The 19,399-nt window shown below is 38.0% G+C and overlaps 1 protein-coding gene and 1 non-coding gene across 5 annotated transcripts in view; one reads left to right on the top strand and one right to left on the bottom strand.

The window, feature by feature from the left end:
• DIP2C (disco interacting protein 2 homolog C) overlaps positions 1 to 19,399 on the top strand; it is a 534,437-nt gene that overhangs the window by 164,406 nt on the left and 350,632 nt on the right. The window lies entirely within an intron of this gene.
• On the bottom strand, positions 11,144 to 11,244 carry LOC111763120 (small nucleolar RNA U13). Its single transcript, XR_002796053.1, has one exon. It is a non-coding gene; the product is annotated as a small nucleolar RNA U13 (small nucleolar RNA).

Genomic DNA, 19,399 nt, shown 5'->3' with positions numbered 1-19,399 from the left:
AGCTTTTCTGATTTTTATGACTCGTTTTCCTATGAATTGGGAATATTGTAAATGCTTAGTTTAGCAGCCTTCTCATATATTGTATTTTAGCAGCATTGGTATATATTGTATTTTAGCACAGCTACAGCATCACTGAAGTGCTTTGCTCTCTAATTCAGTAACTGTCATATACACTCCACTATCTTAAAAATGGAATATTTGAAGTCATTTGTCTCTTCTCATTTTAACATGCTAAAGTATTGTTCTGTGGCAGGATGCCTGGCACTCAGTGCCAATGAGTTACTGCTGTGTACCAACTAGTATCGTGAAATGATGAAGCACATACAATCTCTGTTGCAACTATTTGGCTCTGCTGTTGTAGCGTCAAAGCAGCCATATACAAACATAAATGGGTACACGTGGCTACGTTCCAGTAAAACTACCTGTGGACATAAATTTGAATTTAGGTAATTTTCACATCATAAAATTTTTTTTTTTTTTTTTTATTCTGACCACATAGGAAATGTGAGAACCATTTTTAGCTCACGGATACTTCACAAACAGGCAGTAGACTGTATTTGGTCCACAGGCCATAGTTTCCTGCCTCCCGACTTAATTTTGAGAGAGTCGTTTTTCTTCTGGAGGTTGATTTCATCCTGCTTGGTAAATTCTGTCATATTTTTGTGTATCTGTGTGAAATACAGTTGCTATGGGAAGGAGGGTTTTTTTGAAAATGTTTTCGATTATTATAACTAAGGAATATAAAAATACGTACTGCTTTCAGTCTGCGTATTTATTTGTGATGGGTGCGGGGGGGGGGGAATTCCAAGACACACGTAAAAAGTATATAAGCACGAGCAAAGCCTACAAGAAAAACGGCAGGCCTTGCTTGTTGTTGACCTGTGAGCCCTGAAAATGGTGTGCATTGAGTTATAATGAGGTGTTCGATTCTATTTTCTAATCATGGATAGAATTACAGTGGAGGCAGTGGTGCATGGGATTGTTCAAACTGGGCCCAGGAAGCCTCATAGGACGTCCTCTCAGGTGGCATATGTGAGGAAAACCTCTGTAGAAGGCTCTTGCAGATGAGTTGGAATCTGCAAGGAATTTTTAAAGGTCATAGGTCAATCAGTGTTCATACATAAATCTTGAGTTATATTTATTGCTTTTAAACAGTAAAGCTCTTTTTTCTGTTTTGAATCACTTACACGGACCCTTCTTTCTCTCTCACTGTTAATCTTGCCCTGTTGGAATACTTAGAGTGGGCTACTTACTGGTAAAAGTATGAAAAGCCGATGGAAGAGCAATTGGTTTGGAATATATTTGTTTTCAGTGAGGAAGCAATCTGTAAAACTTCATAAAACACTGTTATAACTGTTTAACATAGTTCTCTAATACAGTTAAAATCATTGAAAACGTTTTGATTTAGAAGTCCTCTGGGAATGTCAGTTTAAAATTATGGCCATAATGGTCTATTTATGCATATGACTGAAAAGGAGGCGAGCAAATCTCTGTTTTAAAAAATGAAATTTACTCAGTAGAGATTTTTTAAATTATCAGATAGGAGTCTATTTTTTCATTATTCAGATATGTGAAACTGAAATTATGAAAATCACATAGTTCTTTATAAAAAAAACCTGTTTAAAAAGTCCTTATTTTTCTTAAAATACTGATGCATTTACAGAAATGTCCATAGGCAACTATCACAATTACATTTGTTGCTTTAGTTTTCAAATGAGCTCAGTCTTCTGGACAAGAAAATGATTAAAGTTTACCTTCTTTCTTAATGATGGTGAACAAGGAAAGTTTTTTTTCTCTAAGAAGGATGCCTCTAGATGATGCCTTAAATATCAGAAGGTAGCCAGATGGACTTTCCTTTTGTATCCAGAGATCATGACTAGTTGTCAGGATCTTTGCTAAAGAGCTTAGGAAAGTAAAAAGGCTTTTGAGTAACAAAAGATGTAGCAGATTTCATGCAGTAAGGCCTATGCATTTTACTTAAATGATGTCCTTTTGAACCATACTTTCAGTTTGCTTATTTCAGAGTTATAATAATCTTATCTGGTGTCGTGGCCTGCAGTACTTTAAAAGCAGAATTTAAAAAGCCATGTGCTCTAACAGGTGAGCAGGCATTCACACAGCAGCAAGAAGCATCTGTGATACCTAGGAAAGCACACAAAGATGCATAAATGGCACTTCCAGCTGTGCCTGAAGATAATGGTAGCTGGTGAGTTCTTCCCTACTGCTGCATGGTGCCATCCCACACACTGGTGACTGGATGTTTACTTTAAATCTAGAAAAACTTAATCTTATTTCAGAAAGCCTTCCTTTCAAAATCCTAGCAGATCGAGCTGTAGATTGTCAAAGGAACCAAAGCAAGGCATTTTGGTCATTTTAAAAGATTTGCTCCTAAGGATGGTAGCCATCTAGTCTACTCTGATTACAGGGAAACTCTGTGATTGAAAAGAAAGGACCTCTTTGGGGACTGAGCCAAAACTCAGGTTGAATGAGCCCAGATTTATAGAAAATAGATGGTGCTGTTATCAGGCACATCACCACCTTACTATCTTTATCTTCTGAGTGCTTTCATTGCAGTTTTTAGGGGAATAATCTCAGAGTGAAGCACAAGAGGAAAACAAAAAGGGCTGACAAATTCTCTGTGGTGTACCTCAAGTTTTGAAATTAGACTTCCCAACAGGTTTAGGCTCATCAGTAGACTGCATTTGGAATACAGTGTGTGGAATAGCATTTTTCCCCCCAAGGGGATCCAAATCTCCTGATATTCAACCCTATTTTACAACTGTTATACAATAGGATAATTGCCAGCTCTCAGTTGCAGGCCTTCCCCACCTCCAAGGAAATGAACATACACAATGAAAAATACCAGAAAGTGATGTTTTTAATGTTGACAGTAACCAGTGTGTTAATTAATATTTTCTTAAGTTGCCTGATTGTTTTGGAAGTCAATGAGTTTCAGGCATGTTAATTATTGAGTTTAACAGCAAAAGGGAAAAGTTCTTAAAACCAGCCTGAGAACCAGTGGCATATCAAAAAACAAAACAAAGCAATTGGAAACCTATTCAGTAAATTGTTTCAAGTGTTTATTAGTAAGGAGTATGAAGACACTTAAAAAGAAGTCTGCATGCTGATATATTAAGTGGTTCAAGAACTTAAATCTTGATTGACTCTTAATTAACGGTAAGGTGTTTTAAAAAATGTGACTCAGGTGTCATGGTAGGTTTTTTGTTTTCTTGTTCCAGCCACTGAATACTTTTTAAACTGTCATATCTTCTCTTCCCTCTGAATTCCTACTCCATTTTGTGGCACTCTCTCTATGTACCATGTATATACATACACAAAGGCTGTATACACAGATTGGCACAGGTGGCATCTTTCTTAAGATTACATATGTACAGTAAGTGCTTAGGAAACACTTGCTTTCTCTGAATGTCTTTTAATTGCAATTCCCAGCTTCAAAAATATTACTTATATTGGATTCCCAGCTAAACTTGCAGTTAGGCTTTAGATGGGAATAATGGCAGACACTGATGCTGACGTCAGAGTTGGGAGACTTATGGGGGATATACATTTAGTCAAAGATAGAAATTACACATCCTCATATTTTTTTGTATCTCAAGTTAAATTAGTTAGTTAAATGATTCTTCCTCTCCCCAGCCATTCCAGTTTAACTAGACTTGAAAATGGTATACCCTGATTGAGTGAGCCAACACTTCTGACTCTTTCAGGGCCATATTAGTTCATCTACTGCTTCCCTTCAGTGGGTTGTGAGGGGATCATGTTGAAGTATGAGGTCCTAAAGTAGGGGGAAGGCTAGTTGGAACCACTTATAGGGCAGAGCTTAAGGGCTCTCCTTGATTGGAGGCTTCTGGTTGGGGTGGAAAGGAAAATGGGGTCTATTAGTGGTACACCTTCTTTCCTCAAATTGCAGAGAGGAACAATGGCTTTTTATCAGCCACTGAAAAACCACAAGAGACGTATATAATTGTTTTTAATAGGAAGAAAGATGCCAGTTGACCCAGCAGTGTTAGAAGGTTTTGAAGATTTGAGGCTCTGGGATAGTAGCTTTTGTTTCAGGCCGTTATGTTTTTCCTGAACTTGGAAAAAAAAAAATCTCACAGATGGCCCTGATTACCTTTTTCTAGGCCTGAGGTACTTGCTTTTGGCTTACTATTCTGATTCTCTGGTGCTTTCAATCATAATGGCCAGAAATTCTACGCCAAGACTTTCCCTGTGAGACATATTTCCAGTATCAAGTGTCCAAGTGCTTCGTTCATTATTCATATTATTCATTTATGACCTATACCTGCTTTAGTACTTGATTAGCAAGCATGAAATATAACCAGTGCCACCATACCAAGTTGATTATAATTCTAGTGAAAAGCAGAAATTTACCTTTTAATTAGCATCAAAGACTGCATAAAGCCAAATGTAGAATTCCCACTAAACTTTTCAAAATATTAAATCTTTCAGAATCTTTTTTGGAAATCACTGATTTGGTCCTGCTCCTTTTATTTTATGGAGGTGTAAGTTGAAGTGCAAAGAGAGAAAAGGACTTTTTCAGGGTCACACTGAAGGCTCTTGGTAGACCTGGGTTTTTTCTCCTCCGGTATTCTTTCCGTTATGTCACTAATTTAAACCACCACTGTGGTATAGCAGGGCCTGACTTTTTAATTGGCTAAGTGGATTAACTGATATTTTTCATTATTTTGGTCCAATATTGTGTTAATTAATTTAGAAAAATAAATATTTGCCAGAAATAGATAAACTGAGGGACTAATTTGCAATGCAATGGAATTCTTTATTCTGGAAGAATGCTTTCTAGAGAGAGCATTTGTTGAGAAATATCAAGAATTTTAAAGATGGAAAGATTTAACAGTCCTCTTTTTGTGGTATAGATAAGCATGATGTAAAGCAGGGGCTCTTAACAAGGGGCCATGAGCTTGAATTGAAATGAAAAAAAAAAATTCTTGTTGGTTTGTGTTGGTATGGGTGTGATATATTTATTAAATAATCCACAGTATAGTGTGGACTTAGTAAGGGTCCATAGAATAAAAAAGGTTAAGAACCCCTGTTGTAAAGCATCTGTTTTCTGAAATGTGAATTTATTTGTGTTTTTATCAGGAACGTACTTTGAGGGATTATAGTCATATTGAAGAAAGGTGTCTTTTTTTTCCCCAACAAGCAATGAATGAGTCCAGTCCGCAGGATTCATTTAACACATTTATTGAATGCTTACTACATGCTGGGCCTGGGCCTTGTGAATCTTGGGGTCTTTAAATTCTTAACTCCTTGATTTTTCCTTGACTAAATAGTCCAAAGTAGACCCTCATCCATAGGACTGCCTCTTTTAATTCTTACTTAGTATCTATCAGTATTTGATGTTTTTGGTTTTTTCTCCCTTCTATCTCCTTCCATCCACTAGAATGGAAGCTCCATGAAGAGCCAGGATGTTCTCATGTTTGCTGCCTCATAGTGACTGACTCATAAGTGGTCTCAATGAATAGTTACTGAGTGAAGGAGACATTATTTTTAAGTAAGGAAAAATTCGTTGAGTCTCCAGAACTTTGTTGGAATGATGGCTTTGTCTTAAAGCTTTCCCATGTCTGTTGTATTTAGTCAAAACTAAATTATGAATTAAGGATTTTTAATGGAAATGTTTTTTTTTATGTTGTATGCAAGTGCATGTGAAAGGAATACTCACTTTTGTAATAATGTTATTGATGGAAAGATGGGGAAAAACTGTTCCATAGGAAAGAGTGTACCCTATAGTTCCTTTGCAAAGGATGTCTGAAGGAAACACTCAAAAGAAATGTTTTCCTAAAAAGCTAATCTGAATACTGTGAACTTGTTGAAATTAAGTATAAACAAAAATCATTACCAAGAATCTTTGCCTAAAGGGTCATTTTACAAAACATTAACTTGTTGAGAGTGAGATTTTTTTAAACAACATTGAAGAGCTAATTTTTCATGAAAAATTAGCATTTGCCTTCCCATTGTCATTCATTTAACATCCATCCACAAATGGCATAATTTACACACATCATTTTCTTTTTAGATCCTACATTGTGTGTTTTTTAAAAATATTCCAATAGTCCTCAACTTCCTGGCATGTCCAGGTGGATATTTTCCACTTGACTAGGTATCTTTATAGTGTGGAATGAAAAATGTCACGGCCATTGGTCAGGCCACAGTTAGTGAATGCAGGCAGAGTGTTCTTTGCATACAGAATGAATGATATATTCAGTTGAGCAGGAGATTACTAATAAATCTAACTTTGAGAGAGAAAAAGATTCCTCTGAGTTTTACAGCTCCCTTTTATTACCATACAAATTCCTGATCTTCTATCTAAAATGTTCATAGATTTTAGTGGTCCTGGAAAATATGTATTTTTGTGTCCACCAATCTCATGCCATTTTAATTGCTATTGGAGCTTAAATTTAGACTAAGAGACTTCATTCTCCTTTGTCTCTCACTTCCCTATCCTGTCTCATGGTAAGGCTCTTTTGTAGAGGAAACTTAAGTTTACTTAAACAAAAATTTGATTCTTCTACTGTGAAGAAGGCTGTAGGAGTTCAGCTATTTGAATTTAAATATAGAGCCAATAATAATACAAACTCATGCAAATCAATACTGCATTTAATATAGTAGTTAATATATAATTGTAACTTCCTTTATGCATTTATAAATAGAGAATATTATAATCTATTATCTGTAATATTTTAGATAATAGAATATTATAATATTATAATTGGGGGTGGAATTTCTAAAATACCAAGAAGTATAACTGATTAAAATTTTTGATGCAGATGACTTAGGGACTTCTCACTGCAAGTTAAGAATGGAAAGGATGCAGGCTTTGGAGTTGGTTGTAAACCCTTGGGAAGTTACTCTTCGTGAACCTGTTTCTTTATCTAGAAAATAAGGATAAGTAATTTCTACTTTGAAAGGTTATTGTTAGAACAGAAGGAGTACCACTTGTCTTGCACATACTATGTACTTGAGTGCTATCTAATTTTTATTGTATTTAATATTTTGCTAACCTTGAATCTGGCAACAGAATGCATTATCTTTACAACTTTCTAACTTTAAAATTATGTGGAAAAAAGTAAAACCAGGTCATTACCCTAATCTAGAAAACACTAGGCATTTTGGCTCCTCTTTGTAAACATTTTTATTTTATTCTAGCATATATCATAATAGTACAGCTATATTGGTTATATTGCCAACTCTCAACTATAATGGAATGGAGGTGAGTATTCCCACTCTACGGTCACCTCTCCTGAGACAATCTGATGGACACACAACAATAACAACTACTACAGCAACAATAACAGGTCCTTCCAGTTGGACCTTTTTAAGACAAGGCTGGGAAACTAAAGGGTGAAGAAGGCCCTGTTACTGCAGAAATCCAGATAATTCAAAGAGAATGTGAGCTGTTTTGCCTCTTGTTTTTATATGTGATATATATATATCAATCTAAGTACAAAAGGCTAGTGTCAAAACAATTAATGTTAATTGCTCTGTATAGTGCTCTGATTTGTCTGGTGCCTTTCTGTCGGAGAGCCAGTGGTTTCAACTCCCTTGACCTGAGCCCATTGGTAATTTTGGCTACTCTTCTACCAAGCATTTAGAAGGATGAAAGGACGAATAAAGGAAACATTTAATTATTAGCTCTCTGATAAAATTCCAGAATCATTTTCAGTAAAAAAAAATTCAATTTTCTCCTTAGACAACACTTGATACAATAAATATTTATTGCCTGTCTATGTTCTGGGTGCTGGCAAGGCAATGGGGAAAGCACTTACTCCTCAGAGAGGAGTGCAGGTGATCCTAATAGTGTTTTGAGGGCAGAGGACCTCTTTGGTGCTGTAAGAGCATGGAGAAGGGTCCCAACCCATCCTTCCCAGTGGAGGTGACTTCTCAGCTCTAAAGGATTACTGGTAGTTCTGAGGTAAAGGAGGAGCTAAGAGTATTCAGGTAGAGAGAACATCTTGTAGTAAGGTTTGTATCACTAAAAGCTTTGTTTGATCCCCTGACAAGTTGGGACTCTATTTGAATACAATGATTGTTTTATTTGTATTCACAATAATGCAAATACCAAAGGATAAAGTAGAAAACAAAAACCTAAAAACTAGACACCCAAAGATAATTACTAGCATTTTGCTGTTTATATACATACACGTCCCCCCTTGTTAGATCGTAGGGTGTATTTGCATCCTGCTTTTTTTTTTTACCACTTAATATTATATCGTGAACATTTTTTCAAAGAGATTCCGGTAACCTTTCAGGTACTATGAGAAATGCAATATTGCTGGTACATAGAGAGCTAGATGAATGATTTCTGCATGAGATCAGAATCAGAGGCCAGATCATTGAAGGGTCAGTAGCCCATGTATATTAGCTATCTATTGCTGCATAACAAATGACCCCCAAACCTAGTGGCTTGAAACAACAAACACTTATTATCTCAGCTTCTGTGGGCCACAAATTCAGAAACAGCTTTTTTCTTGGTGATTCTGGCTCAGAGTCTGAGTTGCAGTCCAGCTACTGGGGAAAAAGAGGCTGCAGTCATCTGAAGGCTTGACTGGGTGGGTAGGTTGGTGGGGGAGTGCTAGAGGATTGTATCCAAGGTGTCTCACTCAGTTGCTCACCACCTGGGCCTCTCTGTAGGGCTGCTGGATGTGTCCTTACCGCATGGCAGCTTCCCTAAAGAAGAAATTTAAGGCATAGCTAGTCTTTTATGATGCAGTCTCAGAAGTTACATACTCATTTTTACCACATTCTATTAGTCACATAAACCCCAATACAAAATGGGAAGGGACTATACAGGGTGTGAACACCTAGAGGGCAGGGATCTTTGGGACCATCTTAAAGCTGACTCCCAGACCATATTAATAATTTTGGACATTATCTTAAAAACGTATAAGCCTGGAAGAGTTTAAAGCAAATGACATAATCTGGCTGCGATGTGGAGAAGGAATTAGGAAGGAAGAAAAATTTGATATGGGTTTGTATGGCAACTCTAAAAGAATGATGTTATTTATGGGAAGAGGAAGAGGGTTGGGATTGGGATGGGCATATGGATGGACTTCTGGGGTGCATCACAAAGGTTCTGTTTCTTGGGGTGGGGATGTTCACCTTTAAAGAGTTGGTTAAGGCATTTATTTGTTTTGGGTGGTTTTTCTGTGTTTTATTTTGCAATGAATGATTTTCTTTTTCAGGTGTGCGTGGGGGCATTAGTTAGGAGGCTCTTCCAGTGATCCTGGCAGGAGTTGGTAATGACCTCAAATGGAATAGTAGTGATGTGGGCTATGGGTGGAAGGCTCTTTGTCTCTTCAGAGATAACTAAGTTGTTTGACTTGTGGGTATGAAACCGTAAGAGGCTGCAGTCCTGCTCTTAGGGACCAGCAGGCTCCAGTCCCGGGAAATGTTTAACAAAGCAAGGGCTATAAACTTTAAGTATTTAGGGGAAATGCAAAAACCAAGGCTTATCTAAAATGTCTGGAGTCCTTGCTAAAAGCTTACCTAAGATGTGGAAGAGATATATGCTAATTGAAGCCTATTGAGAACTGAAACAACGGGACCTTTGGCCTTTCCTCTCTGTATAAAAGACGTTTGAAAATCTTGTTCAGGGCTCGGGATTCAAACTGAAAGCTCCCGAGTCCGGCCGGCCGTCAATAAACCATTTTTTCCTTCTCAAAATCATTCCTGAGTCCTGGCCTCTCTATACTCAATTAATTGAACTTCTCTTAAATTCCACAACAGTAGTAATGGGGAAGAAGGGTGGTCGGGAGATTTGAGAGAGATGGAGGCAATGTGATGGACAAATTGTTTTCTTATGGGATAGAGGGAGAAAGAAAAGCCAAGGAATTTTCAGGTTTGTCTTGAGCAAGTGTAAGAAACAAGGATTAGTTTAGTTTTCACATAAAGGAAGAAAGTATTGATTAATGTAACCTGGCAGCCTACTGCCTCAGTCTCCTACTCCTGGGTTAAGCAGGAACAAAGGAACAAAGGAAACCAGTTTAAGCCAGTCCTATACACAGTAAAAAAGATGCCCAAGAAAGAGCTAAGTCAATACCAATTCAGCACTAAATTCCATTCCTGATTTGGCAAAGGGGAGCAGGTAAAAACTAAAATGGTTGGAATGTGATGGGGGAAGCGGTTAATCACAAACTTTTGTGCGGGAAAGTTAGATCTTCTCGGATAGGCTGTAACTTCTGAAGTATCCAATCTGTGGAGAAACAGAGGAAGGGCTTGTGTGCTGGGCTTAGGGGTATAAATTGTGTCATTTTTCTTTGTTCAGCATGCCAGCCACGTTTTCTGGTGTGCGCCCCTTCTTGCAAGATTGAGAATAAACTCTTTTCTTCTCCACCATCGGGTGAGCCTTATTTTCTTCCAGAAGAAGATTTCTTTCTAACACAAGTAGATGGATGATGTCAACTGAGATGGTCAGTTACCTTTGGAGCAACAGGTTTTGTGGAGTTCAGTTTGGTGTATGTTGAGTTGAAATACCTTTGATATTTCCAAATGGAGATACCAGGTAGCTGATTGGTTCTATAGATTGTCTTCTGGCATGGAAGGAAGAGGATTTGCTTCATGGAGATGAATGTGAAGTCAGTGGGGTAGTAAATCAGTAGAATGAAAAGCTGAAAAAACGGAGGGGTGGGGAATGGGATGGAGAAACTGGAGACATTCTTTCCTTTCCAAGGTTAATTGTTTCATGTTAAGCCAGAGATGTGGGGGATGACTAGAGAAGCATATTATCATGGAAGCCAAGTAATGAGAATAATTTTTTTTAAAACGAGGTTGTAGTCAAAGATAGCAACTCCTTTAGAGAGATGAAGGAAATGACTGCAAGACCAATTGGATTTAGCAGCATCTTTTATATTTTTTATTTCACGTATCTGATTTTAAAAAAAGGGTTGGAAAATAAAATTAATTGTAATTGAGTAAAAATAATTCTGGGAAAGATTATGGAATAAGTGCAATAAAAAGTGAAGGAAATCTTTTTTTTTTAGGAAGGAAGTTGTAGATGCTGAAAAAAGTTAGAATGTAAGTGTGTACTCATATAAGATGTTTTGAATAGGGGAAAATGTGAGAGAGGGGGAAGGGTGGGGTATACGGGAATCTCTCTATTTTCTCTCCTCACACATAATGTGCTGACATGTAACAAGGTTTGAGGGAGGCACATCTTCCACAAACACGTGAATACCCATTCATCCTGCTTATAAACCACAGAAGGATCATCTCTATATTTTTGATGTAACTTTTCTGTAATCTAAAACATCTTTAAAAATTTGTAAAAAGTGTTTACCAGCGATATTAAAAGAGCAATGGCATTAACAAGACTAATTCCTAAAGTTCAGTTTGCAAGTGAACTCAAATAGCAAAAACTCTGAATGTTACCAGAGGTATGAAATTTCTCTCTGAAACTAGCCTATTCTCCCCCACCCCCACCGCCAAGGTTGTATTGTGTGTTGCAATATTTCCTGTTTCCGCACATATTCATTGTGTGTTGATTTCCAGGAACTAGGTAGAAGGAGGAAGGCAATTGTCAAATTGTCTTTCCTTTTGGATGTACTATTTTGCACTTTCAGGGTCTTCTGAGGTTTTAATTTTGGTTATTGCTTCCTATGACTGAGGTTTCTTTCACCTGTCTCCCAACTTATATAGGATGATTATACCGTGAGCAGTAGTTTCTAGATGTAAAAGCATTCCAGAATTTTAGTGAAAAAACATTTGGACAAAAAGTCCATGTGTGATACCAGGTTGGAAAAAGGACTTTAAAATTAGCTTTGTGAGGAAGGAAATAACGATTGAAACAGTAAAAATTTTAAAAAGAGAATGTTGAATTTGAGGCTAATTGTTCTTATGTTAGACCCTATGAAATTAGTATGAGAAGAATTTGGGAAATCAAAGGGACTGTAGATATAGGGCAGAAAAGTAAAGGGGAGAAAGATACCCTTAGCTTATTCAATGTTTTTATTATCCTACATTTCCTTTATCTGGCTATACCTACTTTTTATTCGAAGAAGGAAATATTAAAGCTGTTGTTCTGCTGATGGACCTTAATTGATTTTTTCTGCACAGTAATATTCTAACTTGTATTTCAGTTGAGTATGTATATATTGTTGTCTTTGCTTGATTTTTAAGTTCCTCGAAATCAGTTCCCAAGTATTTCTTCACAACACCCAGCAGAGGACTTTCTGCATGGTATGCCCTAAGTGTTTATTTTATAGCCATAGGAATTCTGAGGTCAGGTCTTCGATTGGTGGAATCCATGGTAACAGTTATCCTTGAACTTGACCTTGCAGTGTCCTTTCTACTACTTAGTTCTGTATCTCCTGATGTCCTGATTAAGTAGTCTAGTCAGCTATATCCCCAGAAGGTGACAAGGCCTCTAAACTGTACCTATCATGCAAGGTCAAATTGTAGGGAATGGAATGTGATACTGGAAATAGTCTTGAGTTCCTTTGTCATCAAATTTAAAAATTAATGACAGGAAAAGACATATTAAAATATCTCGCTTAAGTGCATCATTTTTGGGATCTGTCCAGGGGCACAATACTTTGTTTCCTGGAGGGATTTTTTTCTTTTTTGTAAATTCACTTTGAAATAATTACAAATTTACAGGACATTTGAAAAAATAACACAAGACCCATACAGAGAACACCGACAAATCCTCTTCCAGATAGACAGATCCCCCAACTTTAATATTTTGCCATCATTTTGTATCATTCCATCTGTCCCTCTGTTTTCTAAACATTTGAGCATAGGGTACGCGCATTATGCCTTGAACACTTAATACTTTCATGTACATGCATGCAGATATTTACTTATGTAACCGCCTTAAGTACAGTTATCAAGTTCAGGCAATTAACAGTGATGTAAAGCTTACAGTCGATATTCCTGGATGGTGTACGAGGCAAAGCCAGGGAGGGGTTGAGCCCAAAGTAGGAGGAGGCCATTTGGATGAGGGAACATGAGAGGGCTGCATGAGGACATACCTTTCAGAGCTGAGTTTTATTATATCATTAGTGTTGCAACAGCAGACCTTGTCCAGGTCAGGCCACTGTTCTCCTAACTTCCTTTCTCGTTTCTTAGTACTTGGCTGACTGACCTAAGAAATCTATCAGCTTTGTTCTAATGGGACTTGTCTGGGGGTGGAAAATATTAACTCATTCAATCATTGTTTGAACTGTTAACATTTCTTAAGTGACAGGTAGCAATACCTTAAACACTGTACTGTAGAACGCAAGGCTCATCTTACATAATTATCAGCAATGACCAATGTGACTTAGGAAAGACTGGGCACAGCTGATACTTGAGTTTCTGTCTCTTTTCCGAAGACCCCAGACAAATCACATAACCTTTCTGGGCCTAGGTTTCCTCTTGTGTAAAAAAAAGAGGTAAAAACAGTGGTTTTCAACCTTTCAAAACTAATGTGCCACTATTTTATTAAAGAAATGTGTACCAGCAGAGTAATAAAAATGTGCTTTTCTCCCCATGTTGATACACATTTATTAGGGGCCTAACTTTGTTTCAGGTACTTTGCTAGAATTGGGGCTGACAAAGATGAATAATGCCAAATTCCTTCTCTTAACAGGACTCGTCTCAGTTTCTCAGAAATTGGCAGGGGAATAGAAGTAATGTGTTTGGGCACTTATGTGCCGTGGACTGTGCTAGGAGTTTTGACTATATCAGTTACAACAATTCTATGGAGTAAGTAACTCAGTGTGCAAGTATGTAAATCAAGACTTGGGGAGGTTATGTAGCAAGTTCCTCAGACATCCTTTCTAACACAATGGGATGTCGAACCCAGGCCTGCCTTCTGCTTTTGCAATTGTTGTTTCAACGTTCTTCCCCAACCTCCCACCAAAATAGAGTATTGGATTATTGTTGGAAATACTATTAATTCCTGGTAATTTTTTAAAAAATCAATTAATTCAGCAAATATTTGAGTGTGTACTACATGCCAGGCACTGTTCTGAATAGTGGGGATTTTATAGTGAAAAAAAAACTTTATTTTGGAACCTGTATTTGGGGTGGAAGTGAGAACTTTTGCAGACTTAACTCTTAGAGGCCAAGGGTGTTGTCAGTTAATATCTTTGAATGAATGAATGAATCCATTAATGAAGCATGATTATATATGGAAAAATGATATTTTATCTGTTTTGCCTAGCATTGTCCTTACTGTGAATACAGAGATTATTAATCATTCTTTCCCTCAGAAATCTCACTCTTTAAGTAGCAAGGCAAACTGTAAATATGGGACAAATTCTTAAGAGTTGAGTGCAGTGTGAGCCAAAAATCCAGGAAATGTTACTAGGTAGCACCTGGTTAGTGTGATGTAGTAGAGACCAATAGATTCCAGACCAGATATTAATAATCTCCAAAAGTGCTACTGAAGATTAGCAATTCATTGGGCCTGAGAGCAATAAATTAAAAAATTCCGGAGGTGTGGTTTGGAAATGTGCATTTAAGGAAAAGGGGGAAAAACAAAAGCAAAACCTATCCAGGTAAATTTGACTTGCCATTTGGGAAACCCCAGATGCACAGGTTCTGTGTTTGGGAAGGATGAAATGATTTGGAATGTGAAAATGTGTTACTGCTCTGAAGCAAGCCTAATTCCAATTCTTATTAATTATTTAGGACAACATATATTTCAAGTTTATTAAAATAGGATTCACGTTAGAGTTGCCAGCTTATTTTGGAGGAAGGTGGTAGAGATTTCTAATTCTGTCTAAAATGTATCATATATACTACAATTCAGGCCACAAGCAGGAATTAGAAAACCAGGGACAGAAATCTGTTTTAAATGCACACTGTTCTCTTTATACTCCATTTTTGTTATCATTAATAAAGAATCTCTATTATTGTTCTCTCTCCACACATGACAGCATTTGGGGAAAAATACAAATCACACCAAAGTTAAACATAAATAAGGACATGTAACACGTACAGACACTTTTGGGAAATAGCTGACCATACCTCATATATAGATGAAGCAACACGTTCTTATATTGTAAAGTAAGTTTTAGGTATGGAAGAGCAGTAGGAGATTGCCCTATAATAACTGGGGCCTGGTTGAAGATATTGATAGAGCCAGTGGTCACAGTTCCTTTTTAAGGCAACAGGGTCCACATGGCCTGTGTGATACTCAGACTCCTCCACAGCTTCTAAGGTTGGAACTAGAAATGGAGCTATGAGTTGAGCCCCAATTCCTCCCTTTCCAATACCCTTCTCAGCACACTCTCCTGATGGAGAGGAAGCCAGGGTGGTTTTAGCCCAGGCTAGAACACTTTATAAGCTTTGAGAAACTAATGATGTCATCCACATCTCTGATATGGTTTCTGTTGCAGGTTTGTAATAATTAACAAGCTGTAGCTCATTTCCCCCTGATATACATTGGGGAAAGGCTAACCTCCTCCCCCATAAGCCTCTGTGTCTAAGGGCACGGCACTTCCCCACAGGTTAAACAAAGAAACCACGGAGACATGGTAGTAAAGCGAGATGGAGACCTTCACTATCTGCATGTCAGAGGGAGATGAAAACCTTCAGTACCTGCGTATCAAAGGGAGATAAACCCCTTACTCCCTACAGATCTAAGAAACACCCACTCCTCCAGCATTCCAAGAAAACCTAACTCCCTAACCCACTACCCTCTAGCCATACAAGGGAAAATTTTCACCCCTAGGGCTTCCTATTGGCTCCTGCACCTCACTCAGACCCTCACCCCCCTCCTACCGACCATCATTCCCTGCCTAGGAAAGTTCTGTATAAATTCAAATCCCCCCTTCCTGGAGTGGGCTGAAGTCTCTCTTCAGACCCCCTCTGTTGGGAGAGCTGCTCAATAAATTCTCTGCCTGTGGTCATATCAGTTTCTGTGTCCCAGTGAGTGCAGTTTTTCTCCAACAGTTTCCTTATCAGAGAGCTGAGGTTCTTAGTCCTGCATGGCTTTCTCCCAGGGTTTCTGTAAAATTTAAATGTCAGTTGATGTGACAAAGCTTGGTAAGTTGTCAGTGTTATAGGAATATAAAAAAAAAATATCTTTGTAAACTGCCCGGGGGATAGTCACTTCTTTGACCTCAACTCCTACTGCTTTCTTGTGGAGCTCTCCACTCCAAGTACACTGGCCTTCTGACTTGCCATGCATGTTCTTACTTTAGGGCCTTTGTCATTTCTTCTTCCTGGAACTCTTTTCTTCAGTTATTTGCATACCATCTTGTATTAGCCAAAGGAGTGCTGATACAAAGTGCCAGAAATCTGTCGGCTTTTATAAAGAGTATTTTTTGGGGGTAGACGTTTACAGTAAAAAGGCCCTGAAGAGTCCAACTCAGGATTGCTTTCTCACCCAGGTCAGTTGCTACGTGTTGAAGCAAGATGGCAGGTGAACTCTGCCTGGTCTCTTCTTCCTTCTTCCTTTTAAGGCTCCATGGGCCCAGCTTTTTCTGATCTCAGTTGTAGACTGGCACAGGGCTCATCTCTCAGGGCTTCCTATATCAGTCTGGCATAGGGCTTGTTTCTTTCCAGGTTTTCTCAGCTGCTCAACTGCAAACTATCAGGTGAACAGTTCATCTCTCACCAGGGCTCCAGGATCCAAACTGACAAAGTTCTCTCTCTCCTTCTTGTGTCTTCTTGAGTGAGTGCCCCATTTCTATCATCCCACCAAGGGGGTGAGAACTTAAGCTGAGTCACACCTTACTGATGTGGTTAAATCAAAGGCCCTACATTGATTTAATCAAGTAAACTTAAAGCCTTTGCATTTAGTACAATCAAAGGGTATCAAACGCAGAGGAACAGACAAGTTTCCATACTCTTTCTCTCTTTGGGGGAATTCCTAAATAATCTCAAACTGTTGCACACCTTTTTTAGTTTGCTAGGCTGCTGAAATGCAGTTTTCCGGAAATAGGCTTTTACAATGGGTATTTTTTGGCTTAAAAATCTTCAGTTTCTGAGGCTGTGAAAATGCTGGTCTCTCCCTTTTCTTCTGGATTTCATTGCTTCAGTTTCTGTTGTCCTCTGCTTTCTTTCTCCTGTGGCTTTCTTGTCCATATTCACTCCATTTATAAAGGACTCCAGTAAGGAGATTAAGACCCACCCTGGGTTATGCCTTACTGATATAATCTTATCAAAAGACCCTTCACTGAAGTAACCTGATCAAAAGGTCCCACCTACAATTGGTCCACACTCAAAGGAATGGATTAGCTTTAAGAACCTAATTTTCTGAGGTCCATCCATCTTCAAACGGTCACAGCACACTTTCTCACATTTTTACTTGGAAGATGATTTTCTTAATGAGATCCTCTTTGATAAAAACCTATTTGAAATTGCTCCCTTTTCTTTCTGTCCCCCTTCTCATATTTTTCTTTATGACTTTTATCACTATGTAGCTGAGCAGTAATATAGCTTAAAGACTTTGTTCCTAACTGGACATTCAGTTCCATGACAGCAGGGGCTTTTCTCTTTTGTTCACTGCCTGCCCAGCCCCTGAGCAGTACCTAGTATATAATAGGTGCTCAATAAATTGTTAATGAATGGATGGGAATAAGCAAATACTAAGGTAATTAAATGTCTCTTATTCCAATTCAAAGTCCTTGTGTAGGCAGTATCTGTGCCCATCACAAAGTAAGGGAGGTATATTTTAAACATAAACAGAACTGACCGTGTCTAAGATGAAACAGTCACCATGATGTAGAATGAATGTGTCATAGATCTGAAGATGTGTGAAAGAGGCAACGTAAAACATGGCATTTGGATTGTAAAGTTAGAATGTAAGCATGCTACTGTGTTGATAGTAACTTCTAGTAAACTTCAAGACTCAACAATGCCTATTCCTCCTTACTGGACTGACTGTTCATGAAGACTATAAATACATTCAACACTCTTTATAGATTGAGATTTTCTAGAGGAAGCATAAATAGTATTTCCTGTCCAGTACTGCAATATTTGAGAGACGCTGGGGGATGGGCTAAGTGTGGTGCATATGCTTTGAGTAGACACACTGAAGACATTCTTCTTGGCAACAGTTTTGTTTTTGATATACTGATACAGTGCTTGGACTTTTTAAATACTAACTAGAGGTTAAAAATGAGAGGTTAATTGTGAAGGTTTTGAGCATGTGGCAATGAATAAACATGATATGGCATTACAGATGTATATATGCTTTTACAACACTTAGGACAAAAAATTATCACCCTGGCAGCTTCACCCTGAAGTTACTTTAAAAGCCATTGCATAATGAATGGCCAGAGCATGGACTCTATATGTTTCCTTCATTTGACCTTCAGTTACATTTCGAGCCCCAGTTTCTTGATCTGAAAAGTGATGGAAATAATACTCATCTTTTTTGTGTGTGTATGAGTTGATTGAAAAAGAAGACCTGGTACTTTTGTTCCAACCAAATGAGTGAAACAGAACCGTTATGTAAGATAATATTTGATGAAAGGAACTTTTCTGTGATTCAGCTTACTTATCATATATCCTGGACTGTTTTATTAAATAGTAAATAAATTTATCTTCTGAAAATGTCACTTCCTAGTTTAAGGACCTGAAGTGACTGATTCTTTTATTGTGTTAAAATTTTAAACTTTCCTCCAGAGTTGGCACGTTTCTTTCTGCCTGGACCCTGGTCTAGCTTTTCCCTTTGTCAAGATTTTCCCCCCATTTAGCCTCTCTACTCCTGTGAACTCTCGCTCAGTTTCTTGGTCAGGTAAAGTATATGAAGTACTACAGATTTAAAATACTGATTTTGAGTGTATTAATTTAAAACTGTAGTTTCTGATTCTATGGGTCTGGGGTGGGGCCTGATGTTCTGCATTTCCAGTATCCCCGGTCAGCCTGATGCTGTTTGTCCTTGGACCGTACTTTTTGTTGCAAGTCTGTAGGAGGAGGTTAGTAGATAGGCAGTCATTTAGTTAAGATGTTGAAGCAGTTTGGTATTTCTTATGAATTCCAAAAAAGGTATTATGCTTATAAACTAGTCTGTTCCTCTGGGTGTGATATCCTTGACTGTATTAAATTCAAAGACTTTACATTTACTTGATTAAATCAAGACTAGGGCTTTGATTTGACCATGTCAGTAGGGCGTGACCATGTCAATAGGGCATGACCTGGGGTTGAATCCCATCCCTCTTGGTGGGCTGATAGAAACAGACACTCACTCAAGAAGATACACAGAGGTAGATACATGGAAGAGAGAGCTCCATAGATGCCAGAGGAGAGTACTTCTTTATTACACAGAAGAAAGTGGTCATTTCAGTCCTGCCCTGTGACAGAAAGAATGCTCAAACAACTAGAACCCCAGGAAGAGAGACTAGCCCTATGCCAGCCTACAGCTGAGATAGGAAGAAGCTGGGCCAACAGAGCCTTAAGAGGAAGAAAGAGAGACCAGGTAAAG

The sequence above is a fragment of the Dasypus novemcinctus genome, chromosome 5 (assembly GCF_030445035.2).
Source record: "Dasypus novemcinctus isolate mDasNov1 chromosome 5, mDasNov1.1.hap2, whole genome shotgun sequence".
NCBI lineage: Eukaryota > Metazoa > Chordata > Mammalia > Cingulata > Dasypodidae > Dasypus > Dasypus novemcinctus.
This window is presented reverse-complemented; position numbering and strand designations above follow the sequence as displayed.